At 34.0% G+C, this 25,491-nt stretch overlaps 1 long non-coding RNA gene across 1 annotated transcript in view; it reads right to left on the bottom strand.

Moving 5' to 3' along the window:
- Positions 1-1,621: 1,621 nt before the first annotated feature.
- LOC118154660 (uncharacterized) overlaps positions 1,622-25,491 on the bottom strand; it is a 135,797-nt gene continuing 111,927 nt past the window's right edge. Inside the window, exons 3-4 of the long non-coding RNA XR_004744842.3 lie at positions 9,685-9,775; positions 1,622-1,896 (exon numbers count right to left, since the gene is read on the bottom strand). This is a non-coding gene — a long non-coding RNA (uncharacterized LOC118154660). The remainder of the gene's footprint in view (positions 1,897-9,684; positions 9,776-25,491) is intronic.

The following is a 25,491-nucleotide window of genomic DNA, read 5'->3' on the forward strand; positions in this document are numbered from 1 at the left end:
TAGTCATGAAGTCTTTGCCTATGCCTAAAGACATTTCTATTTATAAGAAGTGGAATCTACACTTGAATTACTGTATAATTGAATTACTGTGTAATTTACTGTGCAAAGAGAAAGTGTTGCTTTTTAGTAATGTATATCATTTGAATTATATACATATATATGATATAATTACATGTAATACTTTTTTAGTAATTCTATATGTATAATGTTATTCTAATTATATTATATACACATACTATAAAGTGTAATTTTATATAATGCTTTTTAGTAATTATGTGTATACATATATGTGTGGTATAGATATGTATTATATATACAATATATATAATATATATACATATATACATAATTTATATATAAGATAAAATTATATACATAATTTATATAAGATATAAAATATTAGATATATAATATACAAAATATAAATTAGATATATATTTATATTATACAAAATCTACATAAATATAATTTATATATTATATATAATACATGTTATATATTTATATATTATATAATTTATATAAAATTTAAAATTTTATACAAAAATATATCTATATACAGATGCATATAATTATATATCTATATATAACACTAGTGAAATATAAATATATATTACAGATATATATAGAGATACATTTTTGGATATAATCTATACTATATAATATTATAATATATATATAATAGATTATATAATATAGATTAGACATATATTATATTATATATAATAGATTTTATTTATATATTTATATAATATATATTTTATTATATATTATATATTATATTATATATAATAGATTATATAATATAGATATATATATTATATACATAATAATTTTATTTATATATATTATAAAATATATATTTATAAATATAAATATAATTATATTTATATTATATTTTATATATTATAAATATATATTATATATTTTAATATATAATATATATTATTATATATAAATATATATATTATATATAATAGATTATATAATATAGATTATATCCATATATAGATATAATCTGTATTATATAATAATCTATATTATATAATCTATTATATCTATATTATATATATAATATATATTATATAATAATCTATATTATATAATTATATAATATAGATATAATCTATATATAGATATATAGACTATATATATATATCATATAGATAAAGATAGAATACATATTAGCTCATAAATTTAAACTAAAAGTTAAATTTAACAAGTTAAAATACTCACGCATGTATATACTAGGATACCAACACAAGAATGCTCAAAATAGTCCCCAACTGTAAAGATCCCAAATGTCCATAAACAGTAGAATGAATAAATCTATACTGACATCACTCTCTTCTTTGGCTGATATAGTTTGTTATTTCAATAGTGGTTCCCTGATGTTCCTGAAAGGTAAAGAACTGAGAAGGCTGCAGCTAGGGTTTTTAGCTTGGGTGAAATAGGACACGTTAGCCTGACACTAATTTCATCTTAGTGAAGACTTTACATAATTTCCTTAATCTTCTTTTCCTAGAATTATATATAGACATATAATTGTGTATCTATTTTTTTACACTGCATTTTTGTCCTTTTTCTACAAACAATAAAAAGAGTCACAGACTGACGTGGAAAATTGGGCACATTTTAATTGGAAGGTACAAACACATGATAAATGGATTCTTCCTCTGTGAATTCTAGAGAACACTTTGAGTCAGTACTGCTAAACTCCCCCAGTTTGCCTTATTAGGAGTAGAGTTGACACATCATTATGTAATCATTGTCTCATGCTCCTGTCCACAAATATCACAATTGCACAGACTCCTGATGCTTGCAATTGCTTAATTTGGTGGGAAAACAGTGCCATTCATCATCTTTTATTTTTGCATCGTTCTATTGGTTCCAGTCACTGAGAAAAGTAAACAAGAAATATAGTCACCATCAGCCTAAGAAGCCTCAAATATAATGCCATAAACAGATAAATGGATTTCGGCAGAACGTAATCAGCTGGTAAAAAGAACAAAATAGACACTACCTTAACATTAATTTACAAACGTTCTTTTTCCCTTTCATTATGTATTATCTTTGCATGTCGTGTGTATGTTTGTCTGTGTATATGTGCACCAACTCCTAGCAAAAATTTCTGCTTTTGGGATATTGCCGAAGTAAAGTATGTTTAATTGTTGTATTTATTGTTATGTATTTCTCACCAAGATGATTACATTATTGGATGGCTACTATTTATAATCAATCTAACATCCATACCTTCTACCAAAAAGCCAATCGTGATAAAATACTGAGGACAACTTTCCAAAGTTTTGGTTAGGGTATAGAATTAGGTAATCCCTAGCAATCAACAAGAAGAAAAGGTGATCTGTTTTTGAATTATATAGGAGAGAACACATAAATAAATGGTTATCATGTGAAGATTATTTGATCCTAAAGCCAATACGTTGGGTGTTTCTTCAAAAACCATTTTCTACTGAAAACAAACAACAGTCATATAAGTATACACAAGCTTGGCAGTCATTTGCCTCTTTGAAATCAAGAATCTTTAAATATTTTTACTCTTTGACCAAGAATTCCAGGAAGTGAATGTTTGTAGAAATAACTTTATGTGGGGAAAAATATATATTCCCAGAGGTATTCATTAGAGTGCAATTTGTAATGGAAAGAAATTTGGAATAACCAAGAAGCCCTAAAAGAGTAGCAATTTTGTACATTTTGCTACAAACTAAAATATCATATTAAAATTGCAAATTATTTTATAATAATAGTTTAAAGGAATACATATTAGCTCATGAATTCAAATTAAAAGTTAAATTTAACTAGTTAAAAAACTCAACCACATATGTACCAAGATACCAACACAAGAATGCTCAAAATAGTTTCCAACTGAAAATATCCTAAATGTCCATAAACAGTAGAATGAATAAATAAATTGTGGAATATAGAGACAAGAGAATCCTATTAAAAAATAAATTATGTGCAAATGAACAAAACAGATGAAGCCTATTAATATCATATTGGGCAAAAGATGTCACAAAATACATGTAGTAAGATTCAAGAATATAAAGTTAAACAACAAATAATGTTACTTACAGAAGCATGCATAAGCAGTACAAGTCCAGATTAATAAATAAAAGGAAGGATATGATTATTACAAGGTCAAGATAGTGATTACCTCCAAGGAAGAACAAAAGGGATATAATCAAGAAAGTACAGACAGATCACATACAGGCTTCTAGAATGCACACAGTGTCCTATTTATTGACCTGGATGGTGGTTGTAGAGGTAATTCTCTTTAAGTTAATAATTACCTGAGCTGGGACTTGAAGAATAGATAGAATTAACACAGTAATGATGGGATGGAAGGAATTTCCAAAATTGAAACAGTATGACTAAAGGAAAATGTATTTTTCCATTCTCATGCTGCTATAAAGAACCACCTGAAACTGGGTAATTTATAAAGAAAAGAGGATTAATTGACTCAGTTTCGCAGGGCTGTAGAGGCCTCAGGAAACTTACAATCATGGCAGAAGGGGAAGCAAACACATCCTTCCTCACATGGTGGCAGGAAGGAGACGAATTATAAGCCCAGAGAAGGGGAAAGCCCCTTATAAAACCATCTCATGAAAATTTACTCATTCTGAGAATAGCATGAAAGAAACCACCCCCATGACTGCATTACCTCCTATTAGGTCCCTCCCACCACATGTGGGAATTATGAGAACTGTTATTCAAGATGAGATTTGGGTGAGGACTCAGCAAAACCATATCAGGAAATATGTAGGAAAACATAATAGACAAGTTTGGCTGTGTCAATGAGTATACAAAGAATAAAGGGAAATTAAACTGAAACAGGACTGCATAAAAAATTCCTGCACATGAAGCAAATGTGTTATAACAGGAGTTATGTAATGGTATTATAAATAATTCATTGACCTGAACTACTCCTTTTCTTCTGATTTTTCTATATTCCCCTGATACCTCATTATCATACACTGAACCACTGAGACATGGAACAGGCAAGGTTGTAACGGCCTTGGCAATCCTTTCCTTCTGAGTCTGACAGGAGTTTAACATACCTACTTTCCAACACCATGAAGTTTTAAATCCACAAACTCCTATTTGTCCTGGTCTCTAAGATTGAAATACTGTTTTGGTTCCTACATGCTATTATTTTTTGTTTAATTCCTATTCTAGAGGAAACACTAATGTGGTTGAGCCTTTCAAGTCACAACTACATAAATTCAGATTCCCTCCCTCCATGTTTCATCTGCCTAATGGGAACATCATTTCCACACCTGGAATTCAGTGTGGAATAAGTTTGCCTTTGGCTAGTATACATGCCTGTCTCCATGATAGCCTCTGCTATCTAGGTCTGCTCTCCGGTTAATGTGTGCCTAGTGCCTCCTCCTCCATAAGCCTGGCTGTTAGAAGTGTAGACAAGTTCCATGATTCATTGGGTCTCCATTTTCACCTTTCAGAATAACAATGATATGCGTTCAACAAATAGCAACAAGAATGAAAATCAACTGCTACATATGTAAAGAAATGGAAACCATTGTATCAGCTTGCTATTTTATGTTAAAACCATTTACATCATTATTTCTAGAAGTAATGGGAAAGCAATAAATGTAAATTGCAATTATCAAGAGTAATATTTTAAAACCCAGAAGTCTACTTTTCACAAGAAATGAAATCCCACTTGCCTAAATATATAATACAAATTGTCTTTGAAATGTACTCTTGCAGTATAACTCTTCGATAAGAAATAAGAAAAATTCAACAGATTTCTAATGACCTTATACTTTTTTCTGTTCACAAGGGGAGATAACTCATAGACAGCATTTTGTTTTCCCTTAAGAATGAAGAGCACTTTGCTTTTGTATATTTTTTTAAAATAATACTTGATCAGTAAAACAATAATAAAAGAGGGTGGTGCAAAGCAATTAAAATAGCTTTGGTTATAAATTCTTCCTTTAGAGACTATGATTTATAATGATACATCTGTTTTCACAAATAGTGATTATAATAACATTGCATTACTGAATTTTTTTCTATGTAAATATTTGTTCCAACATAATTTATCCTGAGTTACTCCCATTGAAGCAGTTCTCATAGTGTGCCTGAGAAACCAGTTTTTTTTTAATGTCTTCTGTTCTCTAGTTTCTGGACTGTTGCATGAGCCAGTGTGTGAATCAAGGGATTTGTCAACTCTCAATTATTGTCCATCATGTATTGCATATTATTAAAGTACAATTTTTCCCTCAGGCCATTTTCTGTGTAAAATTGTAAATCAATTCCAGTTTTTGAATGGGCATATAAAAGAAAGTCTATCTTTATTTACTTATGTGTTACTATTAGTCAAGGCTCTTTGACAGCAAATAATTGGCAGTTACTCAAGCTAGATCAAGCAGGAAAAAAAAGAAAGAAATTTTGGAGTCCTCTGAGAAAGACAGAAAAACCATCAGGATCCTTAGTGTTATTCTCTCAACGTTCTTACTGTCTCTAAACCTCTCGGTGAAGATTGGCTTTCTCTGTTTAAGTCCACATAAAAAAATATGGTTGTCCCATGCTTCCGAGTTCTTAAGTTCCAAACACACATAAAATTCGGTTTACTGTTTCTCAGTCTCTATTGTCATTTTTTCTTTTTTCTTTTTTAAAGAAAGGAGTTGCTTTAATCCCATCCTAGTGTTCAGGGGTCAAACCAAACATGGCAGCTGAAAGGGGTGAGAGATGGTTCTATGATACATCTGGAGCCCTTAAGTGTGTCCACTGCGATCTATCTCATCCAAAACTAGCATTCTTGTTTCTTGAAACGCATGTCTGCACTCTTATCACTACATCCTTCTTCAATCTGATTTGAGGCCTAAAGCCTGAGAAGAAGGCCTATGAATCTACAAAGATATATTTTGTAGTAATTAGTACCTTTAAAAGGAAACAGAAAAGACTTGCTGATCTACTTTGATTCAATTTCCTCAGGTAACTTGTACATGTACAATGGGTAGCTGCTTCACAATTCAAGACTGCTGCTCCAATTTTCATACACAGTCTTACTAAGCAGGTAGACCATTTGAAGCAAATGCAGGAATATGTGTTATGAGGAGGGAGCTGTGTGGGTATTAGGATAAAACAATGTGTAATTCAATCCTCTTATTAATGAGCCATTTCTCCTTCAGGCAAATTATTTCACTAACATAAGATAATGAAGGGCTTCAGTGAGGCCTTTTTGACAAACTGGACATGTTGTTGGACAGGTGCCACTGTCTTGGAAATAACACAAAACTTTTTCAGCAGAACTTTCTCACAAAGCAATGTAGGGAGAGAACACACAATCCCATCACTCCCAGATTATCTGATGTGAAACTTCAGAGGCCTTCCTTATGGGATGAAAGGGACAAGAAGGCATTAGGGTAGTAAAGGAAACTAAGACTTTCAGAGAAGAACAAAACAAATGAATGTAATTGATGATAAAATATATTAACAAGACATACACTACAGAAAATGGAAAAATTTTGTATAAAATTCTATAGCTCAGAAGCAGTAAGTTTGGAAAGATGAAGTGATGTAATCAGAATAGCAAAGTACTTCTGGAAAAGCTCAACTTTATATGTATTAAAAAACTGGCACATATTTAACAAACAAAACATATTTGATGGGATTAAAATTCTTATGTCACAAGGGCAAAAGAATGAATTTTAGAAAATCATCTTTTCTTCAAAGAATTACAAAATTACAACAAAACATCCATCAGCGAAGTATTCATTTGTAATATCATTTGGAAAATGGGTAATTGACGGCAGTATGACAAACTGAAAGTCACACATCTCTGTGGAATTTTACCAGTGAGGGGGAAATATTATAGAACTATAATACTTTTTAAAAGAGAAAAGAAAAGGGAGAGAGAAAAGGAGCTGAGGAAAGCAAAAAAGGAAGAAAAAGAGGGAAAGGGGGAGAGAAGAAAGGAGGGAGAGAGGGAAAAAAGAAAAAAAAAAGAAGCAATGTTGAGAATCTTGTATTATTGCTTTGAGAAGTCCCACAACCAATATCAATTTGGCAGATTCTCCCTTTACTCTGTCCCATTTTATAAGATTTCATGGCTTTGATTACATTAGGGACAGAAGTGCAATAAAAGAGCAGTGTGTGTTTCTAAAAACACAGACTCCAGTTATTCCTGTGAGACCACTGTCGGGATTTTGGAATAGAGATCATGACTACTTTATGAAAATTATTCACTAAGGAGAGTCCTTTTGTTGCTTTGGTTATGATATGCAGCATTTACATTGTACCAAACATATCAAGGTGCTAAACCACAAAATGAGCAGAGCATAATATGTGCTTTGTCCGTAGTGCAGGCTCAAATAGCATATCTAATTCAGATTAAAATTTACCTGTGGCTTTCATCCTAAAATTCCATCGACTCTAATCATAGGTGTATAAGATGCTGATGTGTCAGCCCATAGGATTTTCATCAAACGTAATGTTAGAATATCTTAATGTCCAGAATAAGGAAGCCACTTCCCTCTCCCATTAAAGCCTCACTCCAGGACAATTTAGAGAATGGACCCAGCTACACCCTGCACAGAGAACTACTTCTCAGTGGAATGATGGTAAAATGAGAGGTTTGGAAAAAGACATTTTATCTTTCTCCTATGCGGTGTTATTATTGCTGGGAAGCGACTTTGGAGCCAATCTTCTCTAACTCTGAAAAACATTCTGCCACAAAAACTGCATTATCTTCCTACCTGACCTGAAGTTTTTTAGACCAGATTTCCTGTTCTAGAACTATATTACTACTCCATTTACAAACTAACTCCCAATTTTCGTCGTATGAAAATTATTTTGCGTATGGAAAATGGTTTCTGACAGACCATTGGTGTTTGTGGCAACTGGTTTCTGTACTGGATTGGGAGTTCTTTGTGAGTGGGGGCTGTGTCTTGTGTTACTCTATCTTCAGCTCCTAGCACAACACTTGGAACAGAGTAAGAGCTCAACTAGTAATGGAGGAACAAGTGAACTACAGATGAAGCATCATACAAAAAGAGGAGACCCTCTATTGCTCTCCCATTAGACAGTGACACCACATAGGAAGATAAAATTCAGTTTGCACTGTTTTTAGTATCTATTTCAGCTACAGACTAAGATCACAAAAAGATAGCACACATACAATGATAACTGATACCAAAATCTCAAGAGTAAAATCTGGGTTAAAGATGAAGGAAGGATTGACAAGACATTCAAAACTAAGCTTGATTGTTGTGACAATAGAGTAATAATGAAAGAGGAGTAACTTAACTGCTAACAATTGGGAAACGTTTCAGTGGATCTGAGCTCATCGATGAAATAAAATAGTATACATCCACGGGAAATGTTAGTTTTAAAGAGTCTTTAAAGGCAAAGATGTATCAAATACCTCATGGAACACTGCAGATGCTATTGACCTATTAACCTTGCCCTTTGGTTGTCCTAGCTGTGCTGCTGACTGAGTCACATAAGCCCAAGCTGACAGAGCCAATACAGAGCTTCTTTCTTCTGCCCTAGGCTTCACTGTTGACACTGAGGTGTGGCTCATCACTCACACACATACAGAGGAGTTAATAACCTGCACTGCAAACTACAGACCTGTGGGAAAGAGTAGCTGGTGAATAAATTATTTCCTTTTTTCCCCCATGATTGACGATCCTATGATAAAGATCATAAGCCTTCTTAAAGAATGTTTTCCCTGAGACTGAGCTCTCAGTTGTGCTTAACAGCAGTTAAATTGATAATATTTATATTGGTTTTCCCTCCTTCCCTATTTCACTCACCCTTTTTCTTATCCCTTATTAAAATTATGCTTTGAAGAAAATACAATGTTATGAAAATTTATAAATTAGAAGTCTAACCTAGTATGAAGGAGAGGATTCAGAGCCTTGCTGAAGAAATAGCACTTAAGACTTGCATAAATAGGGGTTAGGCATGTAGGGGGTAAAAGATCTTAAAGAAACATGTTAGACATATAGGTACTATATAGTGCTATGGAAAATTACATGAGATCTAAAGTGCTCAAAACAGAGAATTTTGTTTATTTTTCTTTGTTCTCCACTGTGCCCTACCATCTAAGGCAGTGCTGGCCACACAGTAGCTCAATAAGTATTTACCGGATGAATGAATTAATTAATCAATCATATGTTCTAGGATAGCACTAAAGTTTGAAAAACCGTAAACCAAAGGGTTCATGATAGAAGCAACCCTACAAGAAGTAAACAGATTGTAGGAAATAAGTAGAAGCGAAAATAAATTCAGAAAATTGTGTAGAAGGCATCACTAATCAAGGTCTGAATCAGCTTGAATCATTCCTGTTTGGATTCTCAATCTGAGTCCAGCAGGACAGCAATCCTGAGGCCATGCGTAAAGGAAGTCCACAGTATAAAGCACAGTCCTACACATGTGCTATGCAACACTAAGTAATGAGAAAGTTCTTTATAGAAACCAGCTCACCCTTAGTAATTCCATCTACCCTTGAGTCAACTTCATCATGCGTTGCTTATGAGTAGTTAAGACTTAGATAGAAATGCTTCTCCTAAATTTTTTTTTCCATCTAAGATAGGCTGACCACTGATCAAGACAAGGGTTTTTATTGCCCAATTCTTAAATCAGTTTACTGGATTGTTTGACTTGGCCAGAAATATAAAGCTTAACACAGACTCACTGTGGTGTGTGATTCAGGACTTGCCTCCCTTTTCTTTTCTGTGATTCCATTGTCTCTACCACAGAGTTGCCACACCCAAAGAGTCAATTTCCTGCAAAAAGAAAGACAAAGAAAATTGGAAACCTACTTAAATTATTGTTTGCTTTTTCAGACTTTATAATCACCTAAAAGAACTTCCTCTTTTCACTGGCTAATCTTTCTGTCTCTGCATGAACACAGAATAATTGAAAATATTTTTAAATTAGTATTCTTTGCCTTTCACATGTAATAAATCACAAAAACAGTAGGATCTATTTAAAAATCACAATGGCTTTTAAACATTTCCTTAATAAATCCCATTATGTGTATAACAAACAGAGCAAGAGCTCCTAAAGGCAAGAATTATGTCTTATACAGTTTTTAACTATTTTAAATCCATTTTAATATGCCTAGTACACATTTATTTCCTATTTACAGCCCATTTGCTCATTCAACTATTATTAAAATATATTTTTATTTACCATTTATTTTGTACCAGACATTGAACAACCACATTCACATTACTATTATCTCATTGTTTAAATAAGCCCATACATATAAAGTTTTAACAACAGTGCTGGACACAGAGTAAGCACTGAATAAATGTTGGCTTTTGTTTTCTCATTTAATCTTGACACATCTAATAGTATCTGACAAGGTAGGTCTTATTGTCCCATACCACACATGAGGACACAGTGATTGGTGAGGTAAAGTATAAGGTGACTTGCCCACAGTGACCCAGGTTCATATCCTCTCATGCAACCACTTCTCATCATACATGATTTTAGAATATTCTTGGAATGAATTCTGTGACTTATCAAAATATATATGAACTGAAAATACAAAAACCTGAACCTAGTTCAGAAGTATGGCATATTGTAGAGTCCATGTGGATGGAAGACTATTGATCCTTTTTATGTGGAAAAGTGAAGGAGAGCAGCAGAGTAAGGAACATGGGATGCAGAGACTGCTGGGAAAGCAAAGGAGAATCCAGCCTTTTGTGGATTCTCACAGGACAAACCATCTGAAAGGGCTTATTCCTCCAGTGCTGGATCTGTACAAGAAGCTGTATTGGCACTGGGCAATCAGGCAACAGCAAGTAAGTCAGAAGCTATAACTATGCTCATGGAGCTAGCTAACAGACTAATAGCAAAACATATCCAAGACAAACAGATACATTAACTACAAACTATGATAAAAACTCTGAAGAAAGCAAACAGGATTCTGGGACAGAGATTTCGTTACAACTTTAGCTATTCAGGAAGCAATCTTTGCAGTTTTCCTATTTTCAAATTAACCATTAAAATATAATCAATGCTACTCACAGCCACTAAACATACATCATAATAAGTGAAGACTGTCCCTTCAGTTCATAAATATTTAAAATTATTATTTAAAAAATTCATTAATTGTGGCTGGGCACAGTGGCTCACACCTGTAATCCCAACACTTTGGGAGGCTGAGGTGGATAGATCACTTGAAATCAGGAGTTAGAGACCAGCCTGGCCAACACGGTGAAACCCCGTCTCCACTAAAAATATAAAAATTAGCTGGATGTGGTGGTGCACACCTGTAATCCCAGCTACTCAAGAGGCTGCGGCAGGAGAATCACTTGAACCCAGGAGACACAGTTTGCAGTGAGCCAGATATCATGCCATTTGCACTCCAGCCTGGATGTCAGAGTGAGACTCCATCTCAAATAAATAATAAAAATAAAAATCCATTAATAAAATCCATCTTGTTGAATGATTAAAAACCAAAAGCCATATAGTCTTAATGGAGTCAGAAAAAAAAAATCCAGAAAATGTGACATCTCTATATGACAAAAACTCAACAATATTTTAACAAGTTCTCTTAACCTAATGATATTCACAGAAATACCTAAAATAGTAATCCTCCCACTTTACGTAGCATGAGAAACAGCTGGAGGGTTTATTGAAACACTGATTGCTGGGACCCTCCTCTTTTCCCCGACTCTCTAATTCAGTAGGTCTGGGTGAGGCTCAAGAATGTCCATTACTAACAACTTCCCAGATGATATTGATAGTGCTGGTACAGAGCAATTCTTTGAGAACTATTGACCCATACTCTTAATTGTAAAATGATGGAAGTATTTACATTGAGGTCAGGATCAAAATAAGAATTCCCACTTCTATTTTGTCACTCCTAGACCCTATATCAATGAAGATAAATGTCAGAATGTTTAATATAGTAGTCATAGCAATAGTAAACATAATGAAATAATTTCTTTTCATCAATAGAGGTATGGATAAGTTGTGGAAAAATTATATCATGAACAATATACAACTATGCATTAAACATCCCTACTAACATAAATATATGGTGCTAGGTAGAAAATGTAAACTGCAAAATGAGGACATTTATGAAGGTTTGAAAACCTACAAATTAAGGCAACACAAGAAAATACAATACATTTAAGGTAACAAAGCTATGGCAATCAGGACGAGAAGGATATCCATTAACTTCCAAATAGTAGTTCCATTTAGGAAATGAGAGGGCCCATCTGAAATCCCAGTACATCTCCTTATATGGTTTTCATTGATCAACCAGTTCACTATGAATGCATATCAGTGAAGGCTATAGTCATGCAAATAAATAATTTTTTCCCTCTTTACTGATGATGGTGATTTGACAAACTTTTTAAAAGATTTCAACTCTTTTCTCTTAAAAGAGAAAATTTTCTTCAGGAAAATGTGATGAAGCAGAGGCCTGCCATAACCACTAATGTTGGCAAGTTGCCTTGATTGAAATTGTTACCATATTGTGATAAATTTCTGGTAGTTGTGTTCATCAAATTGCAAAAAAAAAATGTTATTCCCTTAAAGGAAATATTTGGTTTCACCAGGCTGTAAACCTGTATTAGTTATTCTAAGTAACTGGTTCAAACTGAAACCTGGTACCTGGTTCATAATCATCAACTGCAGATAAATCAGTTTGAGTCACCATCATTTGGCTGTCCTCTGTAAGAGACACTGTTAATATTAAAATACTCAATAGCACCTGCTTAACATGTTTTCCTTCATACAAGATTTCCAGTTTCTTTGTAAGTTTGCCAAGTGTTTTCAAATGAGTCCCCTGGGAAAATGACCTATCAGTAATTTTTTTTCTCCATTTTCTCAGGCTGATAGGCGAGCAGCTCTTTGATCATGCTGAGGGTTGCACTTCTTAGCTTTCTAAGAACAGAGAAACCTTATGCTTGTGCAGCTAGGCAGAGCTTTGTGCCAGCCCTAGATATTTTTATGTCTTACATAAAGCTAAAAGCTACACCCATGGTCTACAGTGTGGAGGAATAGAGAGTGTCTCAATGTTTTCGCTAAAATTATGCTAAGCTCTTTTCAATTTTATCTTTTGAAATGCCAGTAATTTGCTCTTTTTCATTATTTGTCCTCAACTAAACCCTCTGCGGTTCCCACCCAATCCTCCTCCCACACCCTATCCCAAACTTATGCAGAGAATCATTATCGTTCTTTCACAGAGAAATATTCTGTTTCCATTATCTGTAGTCATATCTGATAGCATATGAGTAATTATTTTCAATAAACTAAAATAAAAGCAATATTTCTTTTTCTTTCTATCCTGAAGTAGTGGGAGGAAAAATACTCATGCCCTAAAAGAGTGGAAAGCATTAGAGGAATGGGTTTCACATCAGGAAATCTAGGGAGGAAAAACCTCTTCCTCTGGGACGGTGTTAGGTTTCTTTTTCCAGAGAGGGCAAAAGTTCCACTAATTAAGATGAAAGCAAAACCCGGATGCCTGTAACAGCAGTATAAAGTTTATGTATTTTTCTCCTAGGCCAAAAAAGAAATCTGCCAAATTTACTCTAACCTTTATTTGGTCAGATTTAATTTTCTGATTGAATTTCCCTCTCTTTTCAGTATCTTTGCATTTAGAAATAAAGTACGTTCAATTTCTAAAAAAATGTTTGTTTAATCGTTTGACTCTGGTCCTTCATAACATCATTGTGAATTGGTTTCCCCACCTGTGAAGTGGGGCTGTTTGTACCATGGAGACTAATAACAAAGCTCATCTGCTGGGAGGACAACAGTTGGTGTAGGAGTTCTAGGAGATAACTGAACTATGATCATCAGGATGAAAGGACAGTGGACTCAGTGGGATTTGGGAAAAGCAAGCATACTCACAAAAGCATTTTTATTTCTTAAAAAAATTATTAACAATGTGTCAGACAAACAACACGTCTTTGACAGTGCCCGAATAATAGTTTGCAGCCCTATAGTAATAAAAGAATGAGCTCTGGTTTGAGACCACCTGAAAGCTGAAAATTAATTCAAAGTACAGGCTTGACCTGGTTGGTATTCAAGCAATTTAGGGAAGTTGGTTACATTCTTTAAGTCTCTAGTTCCCCAGTTGATAACATTGTACCATAATGTTTCTAAATTGAGGTATAATTATAATAATAGTAATTCCCCCCTATGGTGCTTGTAAAATGAACAATATCATGCACACGAATATGCTTTACACAGCATTTGGCATATCCTACTTCCTCCTCTATAAATGTTATTTGTTATCTCATGAGAATTTTTTTGTACATAACAATGTCCTATACACATTTAAAGAGGGTTTGGTTTGTTTTACTATCTTTAGCTGCATAATATTTAAATAATAAATTACAAATAGCAAATCAAATAAAAAGTTTAGATAAGTCAGTCACTTCCAGAGTGGAGTTGGAGAGACAATATTTTAACTGATAATAATTTTACATGTGGATAAATGTTGATTGCATTATCAAATGAAATATGTCCTTGTGAGATATGTTCTTTTAAATTTTATCAATGGAAGAGTATTCTATTATGCCACAAATAATCTCCAAATTATAAATATTCATGTAGATTCACATGAATTAACTTGTATTAAATATGAAAAATGCAGTTTTAATATTGGCCATCTGTACATTTTCATATTGTGTGTTTTACGGTTTTTAAATTTTCTTTTGTATTTTTGAACTTGGGTTTCATTCTGTTGCCCAGGCTGCAGTGCAGTGGTGCCATCATGGCTTACTGCAGCCTTACATCCCTGAGACCACAAGCCTCCTGAGTAGCTGGGACACAGGCGTGCACCATCATGTTTCTATTTTTCGTAGAGACAGGGTTTTACCATGTTGTCCAGGCTACTCTTGAACTCCTGAGCTCAAGTGATTCACCTGCCTCAGACTCCCGAAATGCTAGGATTACAGGTGTGAGCCACTGCACCTAGTCAGTTTTTAAATTTTCAATGGCAATAAAAGTAGATCTAAATAGCAGAATCTTTTTGTACACTTCAGAGAGTAAAGAAAAATATATGTGGCATAATCAATCAAAAAGCCATGAGAATTACAAAGCTGCTTTTTTTCTTTTGAAATATATCTTACACACAAAAGTGTATGCAAGAATATATAATAATATGGAGAGTAAAACTATAGTTGACCCTTGAAAAAGAGGGGGTTAGGGACACTGACCTCTACACAGTCAAATATCTTCACATAACTTTTGAGTTGCAAAAACTGAACTAATAGCCTATTGTTTACCAGAAAAGTAATTGACTGTAACATAGTCAATTAACACATATTTTGTATTTTATGTATTAATATTGTATTCCTATAATAAAGTAAGCTAAAGAAAATGTTAAGAAAATAATTTTTATTTTTAATAAGATGTTTTATATATTTTTATAAATTAATATAATTAATGTAAATTATATTTTATATTATATAATTACAATTTAAAATTTTATAAATATACAAAATGAAGAGAAATATGTGTACTATTCATTACGTGGAAGTGGATCATCATAAACATATTCATCCCCATCATCTTCACATTTATTAGGCAGAAGAAGAGGAGGTAAAGGAGAGGTTGGTTTTGCTGTCTCAGGGGTAGCAGAGGCAGAAGAGGTGAAAGAAGGTCAGGAGAAGCAGGCACACTTGATGTAACTTGTATTGAAAAAAATTTGGGATCTGGTGTAGTGACTTACATCTGTAATCAGAGCAATTTGGGAGGCCGAAGTGGGCACATCACTTGAGGATGCTAGTTTGAGACCAACCTGAGCAACATCTAAACGATGGACACCTCACTTGAGGACGCTGGTTTGAGACCAACTTGGGCAACCTGCCAAAACCCTGTTTCTACTGAAAATACAAAAAGTAGCTGGGCATGGTGATGCACATATGTAGTCCCAGCTACACAGCAGACTGCGGTGGGAGGATTGCTTGAACCTGGGAGGCAGAGGTTGTAGTGAGCCAAGATCATGCCACTGGACTCCAGCCTTGGTGACAAAGCAAAACTCTGTCTCAAAAAATAGGAAGGAAAAGAAAAAAATTGGTATTTGACCCCATGAATATTAATCCTATGTTATTCAAGTGTCAACTGCAAAGCAAGTACCTCTGTAGCCACCATCCAAAAATCTGCAAGAATCACCTATCACCTATAAAAAGTAAATAAGAAATTATATATGAAAGTGCTTTGTCATAATGAGTTATTCACATCTAAGACATTTTTCAAAACAACTTTCCTCATTTTTTTTACTGATGGATAATACTATAAACATTGTGCATGGGCTAATATCTGTATGTAAAGTACCTAAAACAATAGAAGTCATATTGATAAGCACTTTACTGTCATTTAATACTTTATTGGCATTTTGATAACAATTACATTTTTCAAAGTTAATGAAGCTGACTGAATCTATATTTTATGTAAAAAAAAAAAAAAACTTGCCTAAGTTCATAATTCCAGTATTCAAGGGAAGGTAGAAATAAAAGAAATATAATTACAGAAAATATGGTTATTAGGATTAAAAGTTGCTCTAGACAACTATGTTACACTTATTCCAAATATTTTATTTTCAGTTGGGTGAAATAGAGAAAAATGTTATTGTGGGATGTTCTTAGAACCTCAGAGCATTCTTTTGCACTCTTCTGCATAGGGCTCACTTCTGTCTTGCTGGATGACAAAAATCTGCATGATTTCTAGAGACTGCAAAGACTGAAGAGGCTTCCAGTTCAGAAAGTGTCATTCCCTGTGCTCCATTCAGAGCAATAAAAGGTTGTTTGGGGGCAGGAACAATAATTTTCTCTCTATAGGACTTGTTCTCCCGATGGGATAAAATCTGGCTAATTAGAACCACATAGACTGCTTTTGAAGAGAAAACAGGATTCAAAAGAAGTAAATATGGTAATGTGTTTATATGAATCCTACATGTGATTAGCACAAGCATTTCTTTACTTCTTCCCCACTGGCAGTGACTTTAAGTAAGGGAGTCTGTACCAGATCACAGAATATAAGAACTAGTTGAATAAGCAGGAATAATTTCTGTCTGGCCTCTAAGATTTGTTCAACCAGATTGGTTTGGGGAGGGGGATAGTTACTGACATGGTAGTTACAAAGATGGTAGACAGTCAGGGAGGGAGTATGGATGCCAGTAGAGAACCAGGTTTCAAATCTTGTAAAAATTAACAAACTAAATTATAATCCTACTACTTTTCACCTGAGCCATTGTGAATAATATTTATTCACTCCTAAGATGGAGTTGTTAGTAGGCCTGAGTTCCTTACTGGTTCACAGCAAAGAACAATGGGATAAAAGATAGCTTTGTAAACTAGAAAGGGCCTGACACATTAGGAGACAAAGAAGGATGATGTGATCACCAAAGCCACCTGGACAAAGATGCTGCCTGACAGCAAACTGGCTTTGTAGAACACCTAGTTTAGGAGGGTTTTATAAATATAAAACTATGTGTAAAATATAGAAGACAGTTACAGGGAGAGAAAGATAAACGGAACTCGTTATTTTACTGTAAGTTCTGGGGCAAAAATCAATGTTCTTTTCAATGTGACCTATTCCAAATAGCTTCTGATCTGATTATTCAGTGAAATGCTGATATTGATGTGCCTTGGTAATTTATTTAGTGCTAAAAATAAAAATGCCCATTGTCCTTATTGATGATGAAAATAAGGTCTTTAGTACAAAACAAAGAGCCACAAGCCATTTACTGTTAAGATGAGTTTACCTCTTGATTGTGAATAGATTGTCTCGCCCTGCTTTTGTGAAATGGAGTTGTGCAGACTTTCATTTATTTTACAAAGGTAGCAAAGTAACTGTGAGGAATCAGTAGATTAAGTGAGACCAGAAAGGAAGTTTCTAACGGAAAACAATAAAAAAATTATATTGATATGTAAAGATAAATATTAATATATAGATGGTGGAGGATACTCTAATACTATAATTGTGATTCATAAAACATGTTTAATTCTGGTATAAAAGTCAAACACAAAATTAAAAAAATAACTATATCTATAAGCATATGTTAATAGTACACAGTACAAAAAGATGCAATTTATGATGGCAAACACATAAAGTTTGGGGGAAGGAGAGAAATAAAAATGTAGAGATTTTATATGTAATTGAAGTTACATTATCAGCTTAAAATACATTGTTATAACTTCAAGGTGCTTTATGTAAGCCCCATGGTAACTACAAAGAAAATACTTATAGAAGATATAAAACAAAAGTGAGAAAGGAATCATAGCATGCCACTACAAAAGAAAATGGGCTGGAAGCAGTGGTTTACACTTGTAATCCTACCATTTTTCGGGGCTGAGGCAGGAGGATTGGTTGAGCCCAGGAGTTTGAGACAATCCTGGGCAATATGGTAAGTCATAGTCTCTACAAAAACTAAAATGCAAATCAATGAAACATAAAGGAAGACAGCAAGAAAATAAAAGAGGGACGAAAGAACTATAAGGCTGACAGAAAAAAATTAACAAAATGGCAATAATGAGTCCTTCCCTATCAATAACTACTGTATTTTGGTTTGTTTGGGGGTTCTTTTTTTGGAGGGGTTGTTTTTTGAGGCAGAGTCTCGCTCTGTCACTCAAACTGGAGTACAGTGGTGTGATGTTGGTCCACTGCAACCTCTACTACCCAGGCTTAAGCTATCCTCCCACCTCAGCCTCTTGAGTAGCTGGGACCACAGGCATGCATCACCATGCCTGGCTAGGTCTCATCATATTGGCCAGGCTGGTCTCGAACTCCTGAGTTCAAGCAATCTGCCCACCTCAGCCTCCCAAAGTGCTAGGATTACAGGTGTGAGCTACCACACCAGGCCAATAACTACTTTAAATGCAAATGATTAAACTCAGTATCAAAGTACATAGAGTCACTGAATGGATTCAGAAAAACAAGCTACCACCATATGCTTTCTACAAAGATTCAGATTAGATTTAAGGACACAATGGGCTGAAAATAAAAGGGTGGAAAAAGGACATTCCATTCAAATGATCATCAAAAAGGAGAAGAGGTGGCTATATTTACAAAAGACTAAATAGTCTTTAAGTCAAAAACCATCTGAAGAGACAAAGACATTACATAATGATAAAAAGCATCAATTCACTGAAGATACAACAATATATATGCACTCAACATCAGGACATCTAAATATATCAAGTAAACATTGACAAAACTGAAGGCAGAAATAGACAGTAACACAACAATAGATTTAATGTTCAGAATAGAGCATTCAGATAGAAGACCAATTTAAAAAAAAAAAGAGTGCCCAAATAACACCATAAACCAAATGGACCTAAGAAACATATATAGAATATTCTACACAATAGTAGCAGAATGAATGCTCCTCTCAAACACACATGAAACGTTCTCCATGGTAAATCACATATTAGGTCACAAAACAAGTCTTAACAAATGTGAGAAGATTGAAATCATATCAAATATCTTTCTCAACCACAATAAAATGAAATTAGAAAGAGAAGGAAAATTTACAAATTGTGGAAACTAAACTACACACTTTTGAACAACCAAAGGGTCAAAGAAGAAATCAAAAGGGAAATAAAAAATATGTTGAAACAAAACAAACAAAAATCTTGAGACAAATGAAAATGAAACACAACAACCAAAACTTATTGGATGGAGCACAAAAACAGTTTTAAGAGGGGAATTTATAGCAGCAAACGTCTACATAAAAAGAGAAAAATCTGAAATAAACTAACTCTATACCCAAAAATTTAGAAAAAGACAAATAGACTAAATCCAAACTAGCAGAAGGAAGGAATAAAGATTAGAGGAGAAATAAAAGATAAAAAATAATTCTTCAAATCTGTATAACTAAGAGTTGCTTTTTGAAAAGATAAAAAAAAAAACCAACAAACGTTTAAGAAGGTTAAGAAAAAAAGACAGAAGACTCAAAATAAACTCAGAAATAAAAGAAAAGACACCACAACTGATGCTATAGAAATAAAAAGGATTATAAGAGACTGCTATAAATGTTGTATGCCTAATGGGATTAACTAGAAGAAATGGATACGTTCTAGAAATATATAAACTATCAGGACTGAATAACAAGAAATGTGAACAGACATGTAACTAGTAAGGAAATTGAATCAGTAATCAAAAGCCTTCCAAGAAGGAAAGCCCAGCCAGAATGATTCATTGCTAAATTTTAACAGATACTTAAAAATGAATTAATGCCAATCTTTAAATGCTTTCAAAAAATCAAAAAAGAGCCACTTTCAACTCATTTTATGAGTTCATTTTAATCCTGATACCTAAGCAGAAAATCACACTATGGGGGGGGAATTTAACTGCAAGTCAATATCCCTGATGAGTATAGACACAAAAATTCTCAACAAAATACTAGCAACCAAATTCAACAGCATATTAAAAGGATCATATGCCATAACCAAATAGAATTCATTCCCTGGATGCAAGGATTATTCAACATATGAAAATGAATCAATGTGATGTATCACTTTAATAGAACAAAGGATAAAATAACATGATCATTTCAATAGATGCAAGAAAAAAAATTTGACAAAACTCAACATCCTTTCACAAAAAAAATAAAAAATACCCTTTCATGACAAAAGTACTCACAAACTAAGGATAGAAGGAAATTATCTCAACATAAATAATGGGCATATAAGAATATCCCACTGTTAATATCATACTCAATGTGATAAAACTGCAAGCTTTTTGTCTAAGATCAAGAGCAAGAGAAGGGCTGGGCATGGTGGTTTGTGCCTGTAATTCTAGCACTTTGGGAGGCCAAGGCAGGAAGATTGCTTAAGCTCAGGAGTTTGAAACTAGCCTGGGCAACATGACAAAACCCAATCTCTACCAAATATACACACACAAAATTAGCCAGGTAGGGTAGTGCACACCTATAGTCCTAGCTACTGGGGAGGCTAAGGTGGGAGGATCAATTGAGCTCAAAAAGTTAAGGCTGTAGTGGTCCAAGATCATGCCACTGCATTCCAGCCTGGGTGACAGAGTAGTCAGAGTGACACCTTGTCTTCAACAACAACCACAAAAGCAAAAATGCCGGCAAATGCTCACTCTCACCACACCACTTCTGTTCAACACAGTACGGAAAGTCCTAGCCAGAACAATTCGGCAAGAAAAATTAATAAACAGCATCTAAAGGAAAGGAAAAAGTAAAATTATCTCTGTTCATATATTACCTGACCTCATATGTGACAAATCCAGAAAATTCCACACATAAAAAAATTTTATACTAGTGGGTAAAGTATTAGTTTATAAATTTAACAAACAAAATTCTGTTTCATTTCTATACACTGTATACTAACAGTAATAAACAATCCAAAAAATACATTAAGAAAACACTGCCCTTTACAATAGCATTCAAAAGAGACTAAAACTGGAGTAAACTTAAGGAATAAACTTAACTAGAAGCAAAAGTCATGTACATTGAATACAACAAAACATCAATGGAAGACATTAAAGAAGACACAAATAAATTAGAAGCCATTCCATGTTCATGCTGGAAGAGATAATATTGTTAAAATATTAATATTACCTGTATAGAAAATTGAAACTGAACCCATTCCTTATAATTTATACAAAAATTAACTCAAGATGGATTAAAGACTTAAATGTAAAACCCCAAACTATAAAACCCTAGAAGAAAATCTAGGCAACACCATTTAAGATATAGGTACAGGACAAAATTTTGTAATAAAAATGCCAAAAGCAATTTCAACAAAAGCAAAAATTGACAAATGGGATCTAATTAAACTAAAGAGTTTTTGCACAGCAGAAGAAACTATCATCAGAATGAACAGACAGCCTACAGAATGGGAGAAATGTTTTGCAGTCTGTCAACCCAACAAAGGGTTCAATATCCAAAATCTACAAGGAACTTAAACAAGAAAAAAACAAACCCATTAAAACGTGGGCAGAGAACACAATATGGGTTGGCTCCATGTCCCCACCCCAAATCTCACCTTGAATTTTAAATAATCCCCATGTGTCCAGGGTGGGACTAGGTGGATATAATTGAATCACAGTGGCAGTTTCCCCATACTGTTCTCATGATAGGGAGTGAGTTCTCATAAGATCTGATGGCTTTATCAGAGGTTTCACCCTTCACTTGGCTCTCATTCTCTCTCCTGCCACCCTGTGAAGAGGTGTCTTCTGCCATAATTATAAGTTTCCTGAGGTCTCCCAGCCATGCAGAACTTTGAGTCAATTAAACTTCTTTTATGTATAAATCACACATTCTGAGGTATGTCTTTATTAGGAGCATGAGAACAAACTAATACAGAACATGAACAGACACTTCTCTAAAGAAGACATTTATGCAGCCAACAAACATGGAAAAAAAGCTCAACATCACTGATCATTAGAGAAATGCAAATCAAAACCACAATTAGATACCCACTCATGCCAGTCAGAACAGTAGTTATTAAAAAGTCAAGAAACAACAGGTGCCAGCAAGACTGCCAGAAAAATAGGAAAGCTTTTACAGTGTTGATGGGAAGGTAAATTATTTCATGTGGCAATTCCTCAAAGACCTATTAATAGAACCAGAAATACCATTTGACCCAGCAATCCCATTACTGGGTATATACCCAAAGGGATATAAATCATTCTTTTACAAAGATACATGAACATGTATGTTCATTGCAGCACTGTTCATAATAGCAAAGACATGGAATCAACCCAAATGCCTATCAATGATAGAGTGGATAAAGAAAATGTGGTATGTATATACCATGGAATAATCTGCAGCCAAAAAATGAATTAGAGCATGTCCTTTGCAGGAATATGGATAGCACTGGAAGCCATTATCCTCAGCAAACTAATGCAGGAACGGACAACCAAACATCACATGTTCTCATTTATAAGTAGGACCTGAATAATGAGAACATGTGGACATAGGGAGGGGAACAACACACACTGGGGCTTTGGGGTGGGAGACATGGAGTGGGGAGAGAGAGCATTGGGAAAAATAACTAACGTATGATGGGCTTAAACCTAGGTGATGGATTGCTAGGTGCAGCAAACCACTGTGACACAATTACCTATGTAACAAACCTGCACATTCTACACATATATCCCAGAACTTAAAATATTAAAAAATTAAAAATTGTTTTAAAATTTAAAAAAAGAAAAGAAAAAAATTCTGAATAGCCAAAATAATCTTGAGAAAGAAAATAAAGCTGAGGTCTCATACTTTCTAATTTCAAAACACTTTCCAAAACTACAGTGATTAAAACACGATGGTACTGGCATAAAGACAGATATACACATCAATAAAATACAATAGTGAGTCCAGAAATAATCTCACACATGAAAGGTCAAGTGATCTTCTACAAGGGCACATAGAATGTACAATAGGGAAAGCATAGTGTCCTTAGCAAATAATGTTCGGGAAATTAGACATCCAAATGCAAAAGACAAAATTATTCCAGCTGTCTTCTTGGAAAACATACCACAAAAAAAGGAACATTCTAACATGCAACCATGAGGATTCTGCACTAGAATCTACCTGCAAACAAATAATATTAGAACTTTATCTTATACCACACACAAAAATCAACTCAAAAAATGGGCTAAATACTTAAATATAAGACCTGAAGCTATAAGACTCATAGAAGAAAAGAGAGAGGAACCTTCATTACATTGGTCTTGGAAATGTTTTCATGAATACAAAACCAAGAGCATTGGCAACAAAAGCAAAAATAGGTAAATGGGACTACATCAAACTAAAAGCCTTTGCACAGGAAAGAAAACAATAAACAGTTGAAAAGGCAACTTATAGAACAGGAGAATATTTGCAAATCACATACCTGATAAAGACTTAAGATCCAAAATACATAAATAACTTCTTATAACTCAATAGCAAAGAGGTAAATCATCTGATTAAAAATGGACTAAGGAATTGAATACATATTTCTACAAAGAGGCCATATAAATGGCCAACAGGTGTGTATATAGATGTGTCATATCCTAATCATCAGGGAAGTGCAAATCAAAACCACAGTAAGATATCACCTCACACTTTTTAGGATAGCCATTACAAAAAGAAAAAAAGAACAAGTGTTTGCTGTCTTGGAGAAACTGGAACCCTTGCATGCTGCTGGTGAAAATATATAACAGTGCATCTGTTGTGGAAAACAATAGAAAGCTTGTTCTATTATAAAGACACATGCACATGTATGTTCACTGCAGCACTGTTTACAATAGCAAAGACCTGGAACCAACCTAAATGCCCATCAATGATAGACTGGACAAGGAAAATGTGGTACATATACACCATGGAATACTATGCAGCCATAAAAAATGATGAGTTCGTGTCCTTTGTAGGGACATGGATGAATCTGGAATCTATCATTCTCAGCAAACTGACACAAGAACAGAAAATCAAACACCATGTGTTCTCACTCATAGGTGAGTGTTGAACAGTGAGAACACATGGACGCAGGGAAGGGAGCATCACACACTGGGGTCTGGTGGGGAAAAATAGGGGAGGGACAGCAGGGGGTGGGGAGGTTGGGGAGGGATAACATGGGGAGAAATGCCAGGTAACAGGGAGATGAAGGCAGCAAACCACATTGCTATGTACCTATGTAACAATCCTGCATGATCTGCACATGTACCCCAGAACCTAAAGTACAATAAAAAAAATTAAATGTAACTACCATATGATCTAGAAATCCCACTTCTGAGCATTTGTCCAAAAGAATTAAAAATAGTATCCTGAAGAGATATTTGACACTCATACTCATTGCAGCATTATTCACAATGGCCAAAATGTGGAAGCAACCCAATTGTTCATTGAAGGATGAATGGATAAATGAAATGTGGTGAATATATGTACCATGGAATATTACTAAGCCTTAAAAAAGAAAATTATGTACTATGCTACAACATAAATGAACCTTGATGATATTATGCTAAGTGAAGTAAGCCAGTCATAAAATAATTAATACTGAATTATTCTACTTATATGAGGTACCTAAAGCAGTCAAATTCATCAAATCAGAGAGTAGACGTGATTGCCAAGGGCTGGAGCAAGTGGGAAATGAGTTGTTTTTCAATGGGCATTAAAATTTCAATCACGCAAGATGAAGTTCTAGAGATCGCCCATTCCATACTGTATAAGTTAACAGTACTGTACACTTAACACTTGTAAAAAGAAAAAATTTCACGTTATATTTTTTTTTACCTCAATAGTTTTTAAAAAAGATTGATGGTGCTCTCTTTCCCACCTTTACTTTCCAAGAGCGTATCTCTTTCTTTCCAGTGTCTCATTGTTTTGCCATACTTCATTTCAAAAACGTTGATTGTGTGCTCTGAGTATATTGTATCTATATCTCTTATATTACCTAGTATAGTGCTTTGGGCACAGAAGACACGAATACTTGTTGAATAAATTCATTTATGCATTAGTAAAGGACAATTTTATTAAAACTTTCCAAATGTTACAGATTAGGTAATTTGTGGTATTCACTTAAAA

This window comes from Callithrix jacchus, chromosome 1 (assembly GCF_049354715.1).
Source record: "Callithrix jacchus isolate 240 chromosome 1, calJac240_pri, whole genome shotgun sequence".
Taxonomy (NCBI): Eukaryota; Metazoa; Chordata; class Mammalia; order Primates; family Cebidae; genus Callithrix; species Callithrix jacchus.